This window comes from Bos mutus, chromosome 2, assembly GCF_027580195.1.
Source record: "Bos mutus isolate GX-2022 chromosome 2, NWIPB_WYAK_1.1, whole genome shotgun sequence".
NCBI lineage: Eukaryota > Metazoa > Chordata > Mammalia > Artiodactyla > Bovidae > Bos > Bos mutus.
In genome coordinates, this window is record NC_091618.1 from 82,169,323 (window position 1) to 82,184,723 (window position 15,401).

Genomic DNA, 15,401 nt, shown 5'->3' on the forward strand with positions numbered 1-15,401 from the left:
TACTATCTCCATAGTTCTTACTACTCTTGTACATTATTAATTAATGTGATTTTACTCTTGTTTATTGTCTCTATCACCCCTCAATGACATTAAAATACCTTCAAGAAATTATATCCTTAGAGCTTGGTGTTGTGTCTAAATACCAAAGTAAATATCCCAAATATAGTTGTTGAATGAGTGAGTATTGGGTACACATGTTTTTTCCCCCCCCACAACAGTGTAACACTTGGTTGCAAGAGATGTCAATTTATTTTATTTATCTTTTTATAAATAATTTAAGGTCCTGTTCTCACCAACTTTACAATTAAATTTCCATCATGATTTATACCCCAACCCCAATTCTACCATTCTACATCTAAGTTTCAAACTATATAGGACTCCCTATTGCTTCCACAGTCTTTGGGGAAGCTCCTTGGGTCATTATGAGTATCACTGAAATACTTCTTGTCTAAGTTTAGGGGCATAATTTAAAATAGATAGTCCTGATGCTTCTGGCAAAATATGGGATATGGAGATGTATCCACACTCTACCACAGAAAGCCTCACGATGTTGAACTCTTTCACGACTTATTTTCTCTCTTAAAATCTCTCAACTCCATTTTCTTACATTCTAATTCTCACTCCTATTTTATTGACAAAGTTGCTGCAATCAGAAGAGAATTCCTACCGACCTCAAATACTGCATATTTGTGTCCTGTCTGTGTCCTCTGGCTTCATTTCTTTTACAGTGAAAGAACTGCTCATGTTTCAGCCAAGGCTAAATCCATAAAACTACTTGTGCCTGAGATCCTATTCCCACTCCTCTGCTTAAGAAGTGTATCATAACACTTTCCTTTCTATCTGGCATCATCAATATTTCTTTCTACAGGATCTTCTTCATTTATTTTACTTCTATTATTATTTCCTATTTATTTCTAAAGTAAAACTCCAAAAGGATATCTGTACTTGTTGTCTTCAGTCTATTAAAATAAGATTTTCTCGTCCATATCTTACTAAAACTTTTATCAAGTTTATAATAACCTGTATGTCGCTATATCAAAAGGTAATTTTGTTGCTTTCTTTTTACCTGAGTTTTCAGTGGCATCTGACAATTTATGAACCTTTCATCCTAGAAAATATTTTCCCTTGGCTTCCAGGACATCAAAGTCATTTTTCCTCCTTCCTCCTTCCTCCTTCCTCCAAGACTACCATTTTTAAGTCTCCTTGACTCTGTGTGAACCTATGGACTGTAGTCTGCCAGGATCCTCTGTCCATGGGATTCTCCAGGCAAGAATATTGGAGTGGGTTGCCAAGCCCTTCTCTAGGAGTTTTTCCCAACTCAGGGATCAAACCCTCATCTGACAAGTCTCCTGCATTGGCAGGCGGGTTCTTTACCACTAGTGCCACCTGGAAAGTACCCCACCCCTGGCCCCTCGGACCTTCATATCTAACTGCAAAATAATCAACTCCATTGAGATGATAATAAGCACCTCAAAGTTATTACTACAAGTCAGCATGCCCCAATGTACCAGCTCTTCTGAAGATTTTTTTGTCTCATTTAATAGAAAATCCATTCTTTAGCTGTTCAAGGTGTTCAAAAGGAAATGGCTGTTGGATCCGTTTTCAGAACACATCCAGAATTTGACCATTTCTCCATTACACTTGTTACCACCAGTTTGGTCTGAATCCCAGTCATTTATGCCATGGATTACTGCAATAGCTAGCTTGCTAATTGGTCTCCCAGGTTCTATTCCTATTGCTTTGGTCAGTCCTTCATACAACTGACAGAATGCTCTTGTAAAATCATGAGTCAAATTATTTTAATGTTTCCCCTTCTTACTCAGATTTTTCAAAAAGAGAAGAGGAGACCACATGGTCTGAGCCTTATACTTTTCTGACACTACTCCCTATACTCTTCTCTCTCACTTATCCACAGTTGCAATGACCCCCATGCAGCCTTTTAATGTCCTAGACACACCCGTATCCAGAGTCCCTGCACCTGGTACTCCCTCTCCCTGGAATACCCACCTCCCACCTCTAAATCCACATGGCTACAACCATCACTTTCTTTAAATCTTTACTTTCCTTGCTGAATCCTCTCTTGTCATCTGACCTTCAATCTTATACCTTCTGAGAATTTTCTCTTCCCTTTCACTGCTTTCATTCTTCTCTTCTTATCAATAAACTATTTTATGTTTTTCTAACTAATATACACATCCCTAAAGCTCACTATATTCCCTGGTACATAGTAAGCCTTGAATAGGTAAACAGATGTTGCCCCCAGATTACAGTGTTCACCAATGCTGGACAGCTTCTTGCGAGTGGAAGCAAGCTCTCCTCCAATGCAAGAAACCCATTTCTCTCTCCCATTTTTGTCACAGGAAATCAAAGTCTTTCTCAGTATAAGTCAAGCTTTTCTTCTCTGCTTTCCCTTAGCATCTAACTCATAACATCTTTTTGGAGGGCCTGGAAACTTCTGGGTTTTCCCCCCTAATTATACACAAATGCCCAGATACAAGTAAATATTACCTGAGTGACAAAAACCAAGACCTAAATCAGTTAACTTGTTGTGATAAAGGGGAGAAAACAATTCTTGGTGAGGGATTTATCTGAAGCTATGTTATACCAAAAGTGGGTTGCTGGATAGTGCATGCATATATTTTATTTTGCTTTTTTTTTTTTTTTTGCCAAATTGCTTGTCGGAATAGCTTCGATTTACAGTTGGACCATCAATATATGAGAGGTCCTTTCTATAAATTCTCATCCAGATTTTTGCCATTTCAATAGGAGCTACTTTAACTTATTTTTACAATGACTATTGGGGTGTTGTACATCTCTTTAGATACTGATGGATATTATGCAGTCCTTTTCATGAATCATTTATTCAAATAAATTTCTTAATTCCCACTTGGGTTTCCTATTGACTTGCACAAATCTTTTGTGAATCTATGCATGTTCTACCAATCTGTTATTTTTCTGTAACTTTGTCTATAGTATTTTATAATTAACAGAATTATTTAATTATTATACAGTCAAGTCTGTATATTTTTTATCTTTTCCTTTTAGGGATACTGTTTACAAAAGTTGCAATCTACAAAAATATATTTCTTTATTATATTGTATCAACATTATGGATTTACCTTTCAAATGTAGATTTTATTCCATCCAGGGTCCATCTTTGCATGTGGCCTAATGTAGGAAACTCAACACTGCTTCTGTGATTTAGTGAATGTGTCTTGCCAGCATCATCTACTAATCAATCTATTCCTTTTTGTTTACTTTATGATGTCATCTTTGTCATATATCAAGAACTCAAAGAAATATGATCTGCTCTTGGACCAGTATTGAAATGTTTTTTTTTTAATATTATGACTTGGACTATGTTGATATCTGACCAGTAAGTCATCAGTCTTTGCTGTTCTGTTTCCAAATAAACTTAGGTATTTTTTGACATTTGTTTTTCTATGGAAATTTTGGGAATAGCTTGTTATGTTTCTTAAAAATTCAACTGCAATATAAATGAGATTCTATTGAATCTATCTGCTGATTGACTTGGACAAATTGATGCATCTTCAGTGTTACTTTTCTCATTTATTCACATAGTGTATTTTTATTTATCAATTCTTTCAGTCTCTTCAATATAGATTTAAATATAGAGAACTTTGGTGAGATCTGACTTTAGCATGAGTGCCAAGAATGATTTCCACCTGCTGAGTCTATCTTTCCTGTCCATGAAGAAGGAAAAAGAAACACAAAGGGCGAAACTTTTCCACATTATTATTTAATTGAGTTGTGTTGAATAAAATGTAGTTAGGAAACAGCATAGTATTTTAGAACAAAGACTGTGGGATCAGGGCCCTTGGTTTGACTCCTGGCTCTATTGCTTACTAAATTGTGCAACTACATAACCTCAGTTTCCTCATAAGAGAGGGGGAAAAAAAAAAAAAACCAGTACAATAATATTGGTTAATTCATAAGGTTTCTGTGAGGATTAAATAAAAGGATACATGTAAAAGGATTAGTACACTTCTTGGCTTACAGCAAGTAGTCAAATATTAAACACTGGAAAGAGTGAACATACTGAGTCATGAGCGTCGAAGTCTAAACTAGAGTAAATGCATCTCCTCTAGCCACGAAACCTAGATACATCACTGCCTAAGTTACTCCCTTCCCATCTTATATAAAAAATCATGCTTTGTCTCTATTTAATGTCCACTTACACATGATGAAAAATAAACATTGAAAATTTATACCTTCAAGTAGATGTTTGTGTTTATTTCCCATAAGGATACATTGGTTTTTATATTTTTTCATATTATAATATCTGATATTAGTACCTATGTAAAAGGAATGGTCTATATTCCTTGTTCTACATTTCTGAGCCTAACTTGGACTTGCTGTAGTCGCTAAGTGGTGTCCAACTCTTTTGCAACCCCATGGACTACAGTCCACCAGGCTCCTCTGTCCATGTGATTTTCCAGGCAAGAAAACTGGAGTGGGTTGTCATTTCCTTCTCCAGGGGATCTTCCTTAGCAAGGGATCAAATCAACATCCTCTGCACTGGCAGGCAGATTCTTTATCACTGAGTAACCAGGAGTTGGACTTACAAAGGCTTAAATCAAGTAGGATGTACTGAATATTTTTATGCTTCTTGGGAGGCAGCAGTATTTCCCAGTCATGCTAATATCTGCCTATCTTTACTGTGTACAAAATATTTAAATCTATTTTTTTCTTTTTCCTTTTTTATTTTAAACGTTTTATTTTGTATTGGGGTATTGCCAATTAACAATATTGTGATGGCTTCAGGTGGACAGAAAAGGGGCTCACCCATATATATACAAGTATCCATTCTCCCCCAAACCCCTCTTCCCATCCAGGCTGCCACATAACATTGAGCAGACTTCCATGTGCTATACAGTAGGTCCTTATTGGTTATCTATTTTAAATAGAGGATTAAACTCTATTTACTTTTTGTTGGAAGAGGTAGCTGGGAGAATGTGACCTCTGCTTGAACCACAAACTGGACCAAGGCAATCAGAGGCTCCTCACCTCCTCCCCTGACCTGGAATGCATATTCCTCCCACTGTTCCCATAGTGGGAGCCATTTTTAAGGACAGAGCCTGAGAGAACAATGTGTTTTGGGGACTGTATGGACTATATGCTTAACTGAACCCAGTTAAGGCCTTTATATAAAATTTTTTAAGATTCTGGTGGTGGGCAAGTACAAAGATTTATTTGTCTTACAGCCACTCAAGACAATCCTTGTATGAGTTCCCTTGCTTATTAAATCTGCCATCTACCAGACTGGTAGGTGGTGCTAGAGATGAAGAACTTGCCTACCAATGCAGGAGAAATAAAGGGATGCAGGTTTGATCCTGGGTCAGGAAGATCCCCTGGAGGAGGGCATAACAATTCACTCCAATGTTCTTTTTTGGAGGATCTCATGGACAGAGGATCCTGGCAGGCCATAGCCCGCTGGGTCACAAAGTTGCCAAACACAGCTGAAGCTACTTAGCACGCACACACCATTCTAGATGGGTCTGTCTCTTTCTTTGTTCTCTTTTTACTCTTAATGTATCGGGCCTACTTTCAGATTTCACCTGGGAAGCTTTCAAGTATACCAACCAATAATTTTATTCTGGGAGATAGATATTTTTATTTGTGTATTGTATTATAGAGACAAGTAACCTGAATTTCAGAGCATTTAAGCGACTTGGCCAAGGTTAAATAAACAGCAGTGTCAGAACTGAAGCCTGAAATCCGATTTCCTCGCTTTCAGTATCACGTTGTTTCTATTTTCTCCACAGCGTTGAGGAAAGTTGAGTACAAACTGTCAGGGCTCTACAAACTTAAAAAGGTGCATCCTGGAATGACAATTGACAGCAAGTTCTACGGTAGATCTGAAATATGATTTTAAAAATGAGAGTCCTAGAGAAATTAATTTGCAGGAACATGCCATGCTTATCTTGGGCCATAAATACGGAATATATTTTTAAAGCTTTTCTTTATGTGTGCCAAACATTCCACATCACTGAGAACTATTACACAGATTTCTAGTCTAATTGGTTTTATGACAAGAGATTCTGATTTAATTTTCTCAGATATTTGGAAGAAAAGCTTTTCCTTTCGTGAAGATCCTACAAACCTCACAAAACCAGCCAAGCCTGGACATCCAGGAGCTTATTCTTAAAACTCTATGGTTCAGTAAAAACACACACCCTTTAGTCATTCTGAGCTTCCCACTCCCACCCTAAATGTGTCTTGCTCTGGTCAAAGTTTGACATAGATGGGCACACAGCAGCATGCCAGAAATGATACCCCTTAAATCCTTTATTCTTTCTTTTTAAGTCAGGCCACACAAAAAGTCATTCAGCCAGATCAAAAGCTCCTCAGCAGATTTCAGAACTGCTTAGGAAACAGAGAGAGAACACACCAGAAAGAGAGCCACCACCAGAGCAAACGTCACAGCTGCTCCAGATGAGTGCCTCTCACCCCCCAGGTGAAAGCAAGGGCCTGGGCTGTATTCTCCCAGGCTCTAATGCAGGCTGTCCAAAGCCTCATGAACTTGGTAACGGAGCACCTCTGTTTGGGCTCCTCCATGAGTCACACGGAAGCGCCATCTCTGTCAATGCCGGTGGCCTCTTGGCTTCCTAGGCCAATCAACAGAGCCTTCGGAAGCCATACAGACCTGTTCCAGCCCACTGAGGAGAGCAGGCTTTAGGCTTAAAGCCCTTGCTAGAAGGCAGAGAAAGAGGAAGTGTCCCCAGGGCTTAGCAGGCTGCTCCTCCCCCTCCTAAAGTTTTAATTGCACATTTTGCCCCATTAAATCAGAACTGATGAAAACTTTACAACTGTGGGTTGTCTGAAAATTGAAAATCACCTTGGAAAACAACAATGTCGTTGACTATAGAAGGCAATTTCTTCAAATCAAGTAATGATGTGATGTGTGTGGTTAACTGTATCTGCGCAGGAAGTGGTTTTATTTAAAAGTTTTTTCTGCTAACTCCACCCCGCCCCTCCACCGCCCCGCCTTTTATTTTTTTCTTCCAGTACTGAAATTAAGCAGCATCCAACCTAGGCCTACTCTTATGACATGTGACTTGAGTTGACTGTTTTTCGTTTTTGTTGAAAGAATCATTAACAGTTAGAAGTTGATGAAGTTTCAATAACAAGTGGGCACTGAGAGAAAGGTAAGTGAGTTTTACTTTGTATTAAACATGCAATTTAAACTTGAAAATATTTGGCAGAGTATTCTATGCTTCAGTAGCAACATACAAACCTTTCCAACAAAATTGTAACATTTTCACTTGTGACTGAAACATCAATTTGTTTCCTTTGGTGTAGAGAAGAATATTGTTTTTTAAATTTGCAACCATTAAATTCTAAAGTTTTTAAAAGATATTACACTAAGATTTTATAGGAAAATATTAAAAACAGAGTAAAAGTAAACTTTTAGTTTCAAAGTGCTTCAAATACTGAGAGAAAATGTGAGACTTTGTATCTTTGACTGCTTTATAAAGTGCACTCTTCATGATCTAGATAATAAAGAGAAAAAGGCATTTTGTAAAAGTAAGAAATAACATCTGAATTGCATGCAGCATGAAAGATAGCTACTGTAAAGTATTGTATTAAAGTTAGCATGAGAAACCCTTGAAAAGGTGTAGTTTATTTAATCTGTAGTCTATTAAATGGCTATTAAAAAGCAGGAAGCTTTCAAAATGCAAAAGAAAGTTCTCTAACATGACATTTGAGTTTTTTCCGATAAATTTTATTTAAGATACAGGGTAAAATGAGGGCAAGTTTCTATTTCATAAGTAAAACTCTGCATTTAAAAGAGAAGTCACAGATGACTTCACAGAGGATTACTTATGGGAAAGAGGCAAATTAGAAATATACTTCTGTTATTTAGGTAATTATATAATTTTCTTTCTTTGAGATTTCCAAAACAATAACCTTAGAAATTAAAATAATTTGTTAATCATAAACTGAGAAGAACTTGTCTTTTATAGTGACTTCTTACCTTTACAGAATGTCTTTATGTGCTGTAACATATGTATGAAAAGTATAGAAGTATTGCTAATCTCAGAGACAAATACCTAAAATAAATCTGACTGTAGATTTTTGAGGGAATTTTAATAAAAGCTCCAGATATTATACACTCTTCCATAATATCATTTTTATTGTACTGTTGGATGGGGGACATGATGACCCCACAACACTATTTTTTTATGTTATTAAAAAATGGTTACAGGGTTGATAAGTGGCAACAATTTTCTTTTCTTTTATTGTCTTCTATTGAATGACTCATATAAATGATTTTTGATGTGGTCAATTTGGTAGGAAATTATTACTTACACTAGTATACTCCATTTTAAGACCTCCTCAATTGTCAATACTGAAGCTAGCTACTTGTTGACTATTAAAATGATCTTGGAAAAAACAGAGATTAGGACTTGATGTTCAATACATTTTTTTTTATTGTTAGAGTATGAGAGAACCCTGCTAATATTTATTTGCTTTGATATTCTGATTAGCTTTTCAATTTGCTCACAATGGAAAGCCTTATTTAAATTTGTCTTCAATATTATGGTTCTGAACATCTATAGAAGCTTTATAATTCAGATAGCTTTGGTTGATATGTTATTACTTTATTTCATTTTACTATAAAAGAGCATCACATGAATAAACATATGTAGTACTTACACGTTAGCAAGAATGTATATCTACATAAGCATTTGGTACTGAAAAAGTCCACTACAGTTTTTTAAAAGCCAAATTATTTTTTAAATGATTGTTTCTTGCAGAAACTGTTAAATTAAAATGCAAATATTTTATGGAGTATGTGTAAAATTAAGAATTAATTAAACATACTTATTATGAAATTATAAAGAGCAACAGGTAGAGATGATAGACATATAAACGAAGATGTTCTCATTTTGTAGAAACCAGGTATGTGTTATCCCTGGAATGCACAGATCAAATCTTAAGAGAATAAATTACAAATGAGTTACTATAAGTTATTATAACTTTATGCATTTTAAGTGAATAGGAAAAAATTCTGATGAAATAAAAACAAGGCAGAGGATCTCATCTGGAAAGTCATTTTTTAAAGAAAAATATGCTCTTCCACTTCGAGCCAGGATTCAGCAAAATTCTGAAAGGCTTGATATTCCTTCTCTTATTCTTTTTAAAAGCTCTATCCCAGAATGGCCTACTCTGTCCCTAACTTAAGGTCAACCATCCTTGGTACCTAGAGAAACAGACCATGCTTTTAATTTTTTTTCCTTCCCAACACGCCCCCACTGTTGTTAAAAAATGTACACATCCTATTTTCCAGAAGTTAGAGCATCTGATGAAAAGAATCCATGCTCACAAGAGAAGACTCCAAAGCTTTGTTTCTTGTAACTTGTTATTCAGGACTCCCCTCCCTCTAGTAGAATTTTAATAAGTTCTCTCAGCAGACAAGATCCAAGGGAACAGCTAAATGTTGACTACTCGGTCTCAAGTGAGGAGACTAATTCCATGACAAATAGTTTTGGGGAAATATTTGGGGGCACAAAGAGTGTTTTGTTAACCATTCATCCTGTCTCTGGCAATTAACCCCAGAATATCCTGAGAATGTTTTACATGAAGGGTCCATCACAGAAATATGTCCATTTCGTTAAAATATACCTAAAGAAATATATATGTTTCTTGCAGTGGATGAAAATTAACTGTACTATATTTTCAGGGTATTTTGCTATTCTCATACAATTAGAAACTAACGTAACCCAATGTTTTACATGTGTATTTTAAATATCATTTAATATCCTGAACACTTTGGGCACCATATTTTTTGTACTGCAAGATAATGTTATATAACTAAACTATAAAATATACTTATAATTATTCTAAATTTCAGCTTATAGTAGATAAAATGCCTTTGTTTGCAAATGATAGAAAATAAGCTAAAATTACCCTAGGAAATAGAGGTAGGCACTGATCTGTATAACTGAAAATCCAAGGAGAGAAAAATCAGGCTGGACCCAGCAGTGCACACAGGATTACCAAGACCATTTTCTTCATTCCCTAGCTCTTGTTCTCTCTTTTCTATAAGCACTCTCTGGCAGAAGCTCATACTAAGTTGACCAGGACACTTCAGGTTTACATCTCACTCTTTTAGAAAACTTTGTACAAAAGAGTGTCTTTCCTCCGAGGCCACAGCAAAGATACTTCAGATTAAGATCTGACTGAATAAAAGCAGGTCACGTGACCATGCTGAGCTGCCTTTGAGATTTAGATACCCTGAGTGATCAGGTAACTGGCTTACTCTTGCACTGATGAGCCACCTTCCCCTGCAACACATGGAGTCTCAGCTGAAAAGAGGGGGCTCCACACTGAGGAACTAAAATTCTTCCCTCAGAAGAAAGAGAACTTCATATCTTAGAGCTGAAAGCCATAGAAAACCATTACACAGCCACATAGGGTAACATTTAAAAGCATTACTTGGGATTTCCCTGCTGGTCCAATGGCTAAGACTCCTGGCTCCCAATGCAGCGGCCTCAGATCAGATCCCTAGTAAGGGAACTTGATCCTGCGTGCTGCACCTAAGACCTGGCACAGCCAAATAAATAAATATTTAAATAAGAACAAAAGAGCTACTTAAACTTTCTAAGCTCTGTAGTCAGACAGAAACAATGTCAGTTTAAGAGTAGGTCTAAATGAAGCAAATGTTTTAATTAAACTGAATTTTAAAATATTTTTCCACAGCCATTCCTATGTGCTTCCCAGGTGGCTCAGTGGAAATGAATCTCCTGCAATGCAGGAGAGGTGGGTTCGATCCCTGGGTGGGAAAGATCCTCTGGAAGGAAGCGATGGCAACCTACTCTAGTATTGGAACTTGAAAAATCCCATGGACAAAGGAGCCTGGCGGGCCATAGTCCATGAGGTTCCGGAGTCAGACACAGCTGAGCCACTGAGCACACACGCACTCCATGTATAAACCCTTGCCCCTCAATACTTATCTTCTAAAAGTTTATAATATCGTTGTTGTTTACTTGCTCAGTCGTCCCACTCTTGGCAACCCCATTGAGTGTAGCCTACCAAGCTCCTTTGATCATGGAATTTCCCAGGCAAGAATACTGGAGTGGGTAGGCATTTCCTTCTTCACAAAATCTAGTAAAATCATTATATTAATAATTATAATGGTGACAAAATATATCAAGTACCATAAAAAGATATGAGATGTTCTATTAGGATTCAGACCTTCGTCGAACATTTTTGTCTTCCTGTTATATGCCAGGCAATAAACTAGAGAATTTTGCAGACATATCATTTACCATATTCAGTCAGAGAAATCAGGACAAAATTTTTGAATAAATATGTGTACAGCAGTTCTCCCTTCTCCAAAATTTTGCTTTCTGCAGTGTCCATAATCAACCACAGTCCAAAACTATTGAAGACAAACTTCCAGAAATAATTCATACATTTGCAATTGTTCACCTTTCTGAAGTAGCTTGACGGAGTCTCACCTCGTCCTGCTCCTGCGAATCAGTCCGGAGTCTAGCGTTTCCTCTGTAACTCACTCCTCAGCCATCTTGCTTATCAGATCCATGCTCTCCTGGGTTTGAAGTTTCGCGTTTGTTCTGGAGTCCCCCTTATTTCACTTAATACTGGCCCCATAGCACAAGAGTAGTGCTGCTGGCCTGGTTGTTTGGACATGCCAATGAGAAGCCCTGCGTGCTTCCCCTAAGTGAAAGGGTGTGAGAGAAAAAAAAAATACATATATATGTCGAGGCTGCTAAGATTTACAGTAGGGGTTAACCTGAATCTTCTATTCATGAAATTGTGAAGAAGGGAAATAAAATCCTGTGTGCTTTGCTGTTGCACCTCAAACTGCAATAGCTATGACCACAGTGCATGGTAAGTGCTTAATTAAGATGAAAAAGACATTAAATTTGTACAGTAAAATAATTTGTGTGTGTGAGAGACCACTGTCCACATAATTTTACAGTATGTTGTTACAATTGTTCTGTTAGTAGTTGTTAATCTTTTCCTGTGACTAATTAACTAAACTCTATCATAGGTTTGTATACTAAGAAAAAACATTGTCTATATAGGATCTGGTACTGCCTGTAGTTTTGGGTACCCATTGTGGCTCTTGGAATGTATCCCTATGGATAAGGGGGTGCTACTGTGGTAGTTTCCAGAGAAAGTTAGAACTGGGGAGATGAGAAACATTCTAAGGGACAGGAAAGAATGTGTCAAAGGATGAAAACATGGAGTAACAGAATTTCCAAGGCAGAGTGAGTTGTCTCCTGCTGTTAGCGACAAGTATACTAGTAAGAGGTTGGGGCAGATAGTTTGAGATTCTAATAGAGTGAACTTGCTGAGCAGATCATGACTCTATAGAATAGGTAACTACAAGGTTGTTAGGCAGGGGAAATCCCTAATTGGATGGCCATAATTGCATCTGGGTGGGTTATGTAGCATCAGGATTTGTTTACTTCTTCCATAGGACTTACTGTTGATGATATACTCTTTAGGGTGGTTTGGAGAAATGCTTGTCTTCTATGAAGAGAGGTTCTAATATAGGCTGTGCTTATAATATTTTGTTTTTTCTTCTATATTGTGGAACTCTGATTGGTTGTTTTTAATTTTGAGAATAAGTGACACAGTGAAATGGTTTGAAAACAAAACCTAAATATAAGCATTTTAGTGAAAATCTTTCTTATTTTCCTGCTTCTATAAACCTCTGTTTTTTCCCACCTTAACCCAACAAGTAACCACTTTTCATAGTTTTTTTTAAAAATCCTTTTATAGTTTTTTTTTTATGCAGAAGCATATATGTATATACACACATGTATGTGTGTAAATATCTTTATTACATTAAAGGTAGTATGCTATATATATCTCTTCATTTTTTCTTTCAGTAATATCTTGGAGCTATTTTAATTACAAAGATAATAAACTGTCTAATTCTCTCTCTCTTTGTTTATAGCTGTACTGTATTCCACTGTGTGGATATATTGTACTTAATCTAACCAGTGTCTTTTTTAAAAGAGTCATGAGTGCTTTAAATTTTTTTTTGCTGCTGAAAAGAATGTTTTAATATAATTGTGTACATTTGAAAATATATCTATGGAATGAATTCCCAGAAATACTGTGTTTTTATAAGCCAAGAGATAAAATGGTACTGATAGATAGATAGATAGATAGACAGATAAAATGGTATTGCCAAACTGTCCTTCATGTTAGTTGTAAGTTTTTGAACTTCCATCAGCACTTATTGAGACTGCTGGTGGAGGCTTCATAGCTTTTCTAACAGATTGTGTTACCAAACATTTCAGTTTTTTCCAGTCTGTAGAAAACTGTGTCCTCATAAAGTTTTATGTAATATTTCTGTTATTATGATTGAGATAAGCTTGTTTTTTAAAAGGTTAGAGGTCTTGTTGTTTTTTTACTAATAACAGAGTGTATCCTTTCTCAACTGTATAATTAAGGATCAAAATCTTAGTTAAGTTCAAGGCTAGAATGAGATATTAAAGGAAGTAGGGAATTGAGGCTAGTGTATATAAAATATTCTTTTTATAAAGCTTGAAATAGGCAATAGCTAAAATGAGTATGAAATATGAATGTTTAAGTGAAGGGAAAGAGAAAAAAATGAAAATAAAGAAAATATATATATATATATTCAGATATCCAACAAGGTCTCAGATGATACAGTACAGATTGGTGTAATCACTAGCTCAAATAGATAAGTTAACCTGAAACAGAAGGAAGAGCACTTTAATGAGTGTGTATGTAGATGAATTGGATGTAGAGACGATGAAGTGAGGAAAGGAAGTTGAAGGAACACTTTCTCTGTTGATTCTATCTTCATTGAAGTGGTAGGAAAGCACATTTGATGAGAGGGAGTATTTAGAGGATGCCAAAAAATAGGCAGACTATCTTATTTTTAAAAAATCAGTCTTGTCAAAAACATACAACTGTGAATTTTAAAATTGATTTTTCTCTTTCAATGGGCATCAGCCCAATTCAATTCCATAAATAATTTTGAGCTCCAACTAAGTACAGTGTATTATGCTAGGAATTATTGGGGATACAGAGTCAGTGTGCTATCTAGCCAGTGAAAACTTCTTAGGTAGCTAAGTGTATAAACATAAGAAGTTAAATATAAATTCATAAATTTAAAGTCAATGCCTTAGAAATATTACAGAATATGCTATTGTCAGAGACTGGTTGTGCTGTGCTGTTCTCAAATGCTCAGTCATGTCCGCTTCATTGTGACTCCATGTACTATAGCCTACCAGGCTCCTCTATCCTTGGGATTCTTCAGAATAAAGGTACTGAAGTGAGGTGCCATTTCCTCCTCCAGGGTAGCTTCGCAACCCAGGGATCCAACTGCTTCAGTTAAGTCTCCTGTGCTAGCCTGTGGATTCCTTACCATTAGCACCACCTGGGAAGCCCAGAGTTTCATTTTACTAAACTCGGTGGCTTATTTATGTCTTCATGTTATTCACATGTGAGTTGCATCTGATGCAACTGAACATTCCTTCTCTCTTGAAATTCTCTCCTTATTTAAATTCTATGATATTTCATTCTCCCAGTTTTTCTCCAAACTATTTGGATGCTCCTTTTCTGTCTCTTTGCTAGCTGTTCCCCATTACCCAACCCTATAAATTTTAAAATGTCCTGCACTTAATCTTCATATTTCTACTTTTTCGGTCCTAGCTATTGTCTTCAAGTTTATTTCTATGCAATATTATATATTGCCATGATTTTAAATACTACCTAAGACTCTTGAGAGTCCCTTGGACTGCAAGGAGATCCAACCAGTCCATTCAGAAGGAGATCAGCCCTGGGATTTCTTTGGAAGGAATGATGCTAAAGCTGAAACTCCAGTACTTTGGCCACCTCATGCAAAGAGTTGACTCATTGGAAAAGACTCTGATGCTGGGAGGGATTGGGGGCAGGAGGAGAAGGGGACGACAGAGGATGAGATGGCTGGATGGCATCACTGACTCGATGGACGTGAGTCTGAGTGAACTCCGGGAGTTGGTGATGGACAGGGAGGCCTGGTGTGCTGCGATTCATGGGGTCGCAAAGAGTCGGACACGACTGAGCGACTGAACTGAACTGAACTGATATTCTAATTAGCTCTCAAGACCAAGCCTTTTGTTTTTTAGCACTAAAGCCGTAAATGCTATTGCCTATCATCTCCACTTGAATGTTGCAAGAGACAACAAAATGAGTATGTTCAAAAACTAAGCTCCTAATTACTCCCCATCTGCCCCCAACCCAGCCTGCCTCTTCCCTATTTTCATTTATCTCATTTAATGGCACCACCATTTATCTCTCTGTTCAGGATAGTAAATAAGAATTATCCCCAGTTTCATTCCTTCTCTCATACTCCTTATCCCAAACCAACATCCAGTTAATCA

General features: G+C 36.7%; 1 protein-coding gene across 1 annotated transcript in view; it reads left to right on the forward strand.

The window, feature by feature from the left end:
* The first annotated feature begins 7,011 nt into the window (after positions 1-7,011).
* Positions 7,012-15,401, forward strand: part of ARHGAP15 (Rho GTPase activating protein 15) — a 698,771-nt gene continuing 690,381 nt past the window's right edge. The window contains exon 1 of the mRNA XM_070389876.1: positions 7,012-7,169. The gene's annotated coding sequence lies outside the window, so the exon portion shown is untranslated. The remainder of the gene's footprint in view (positions 7,170-15,401) is intronic.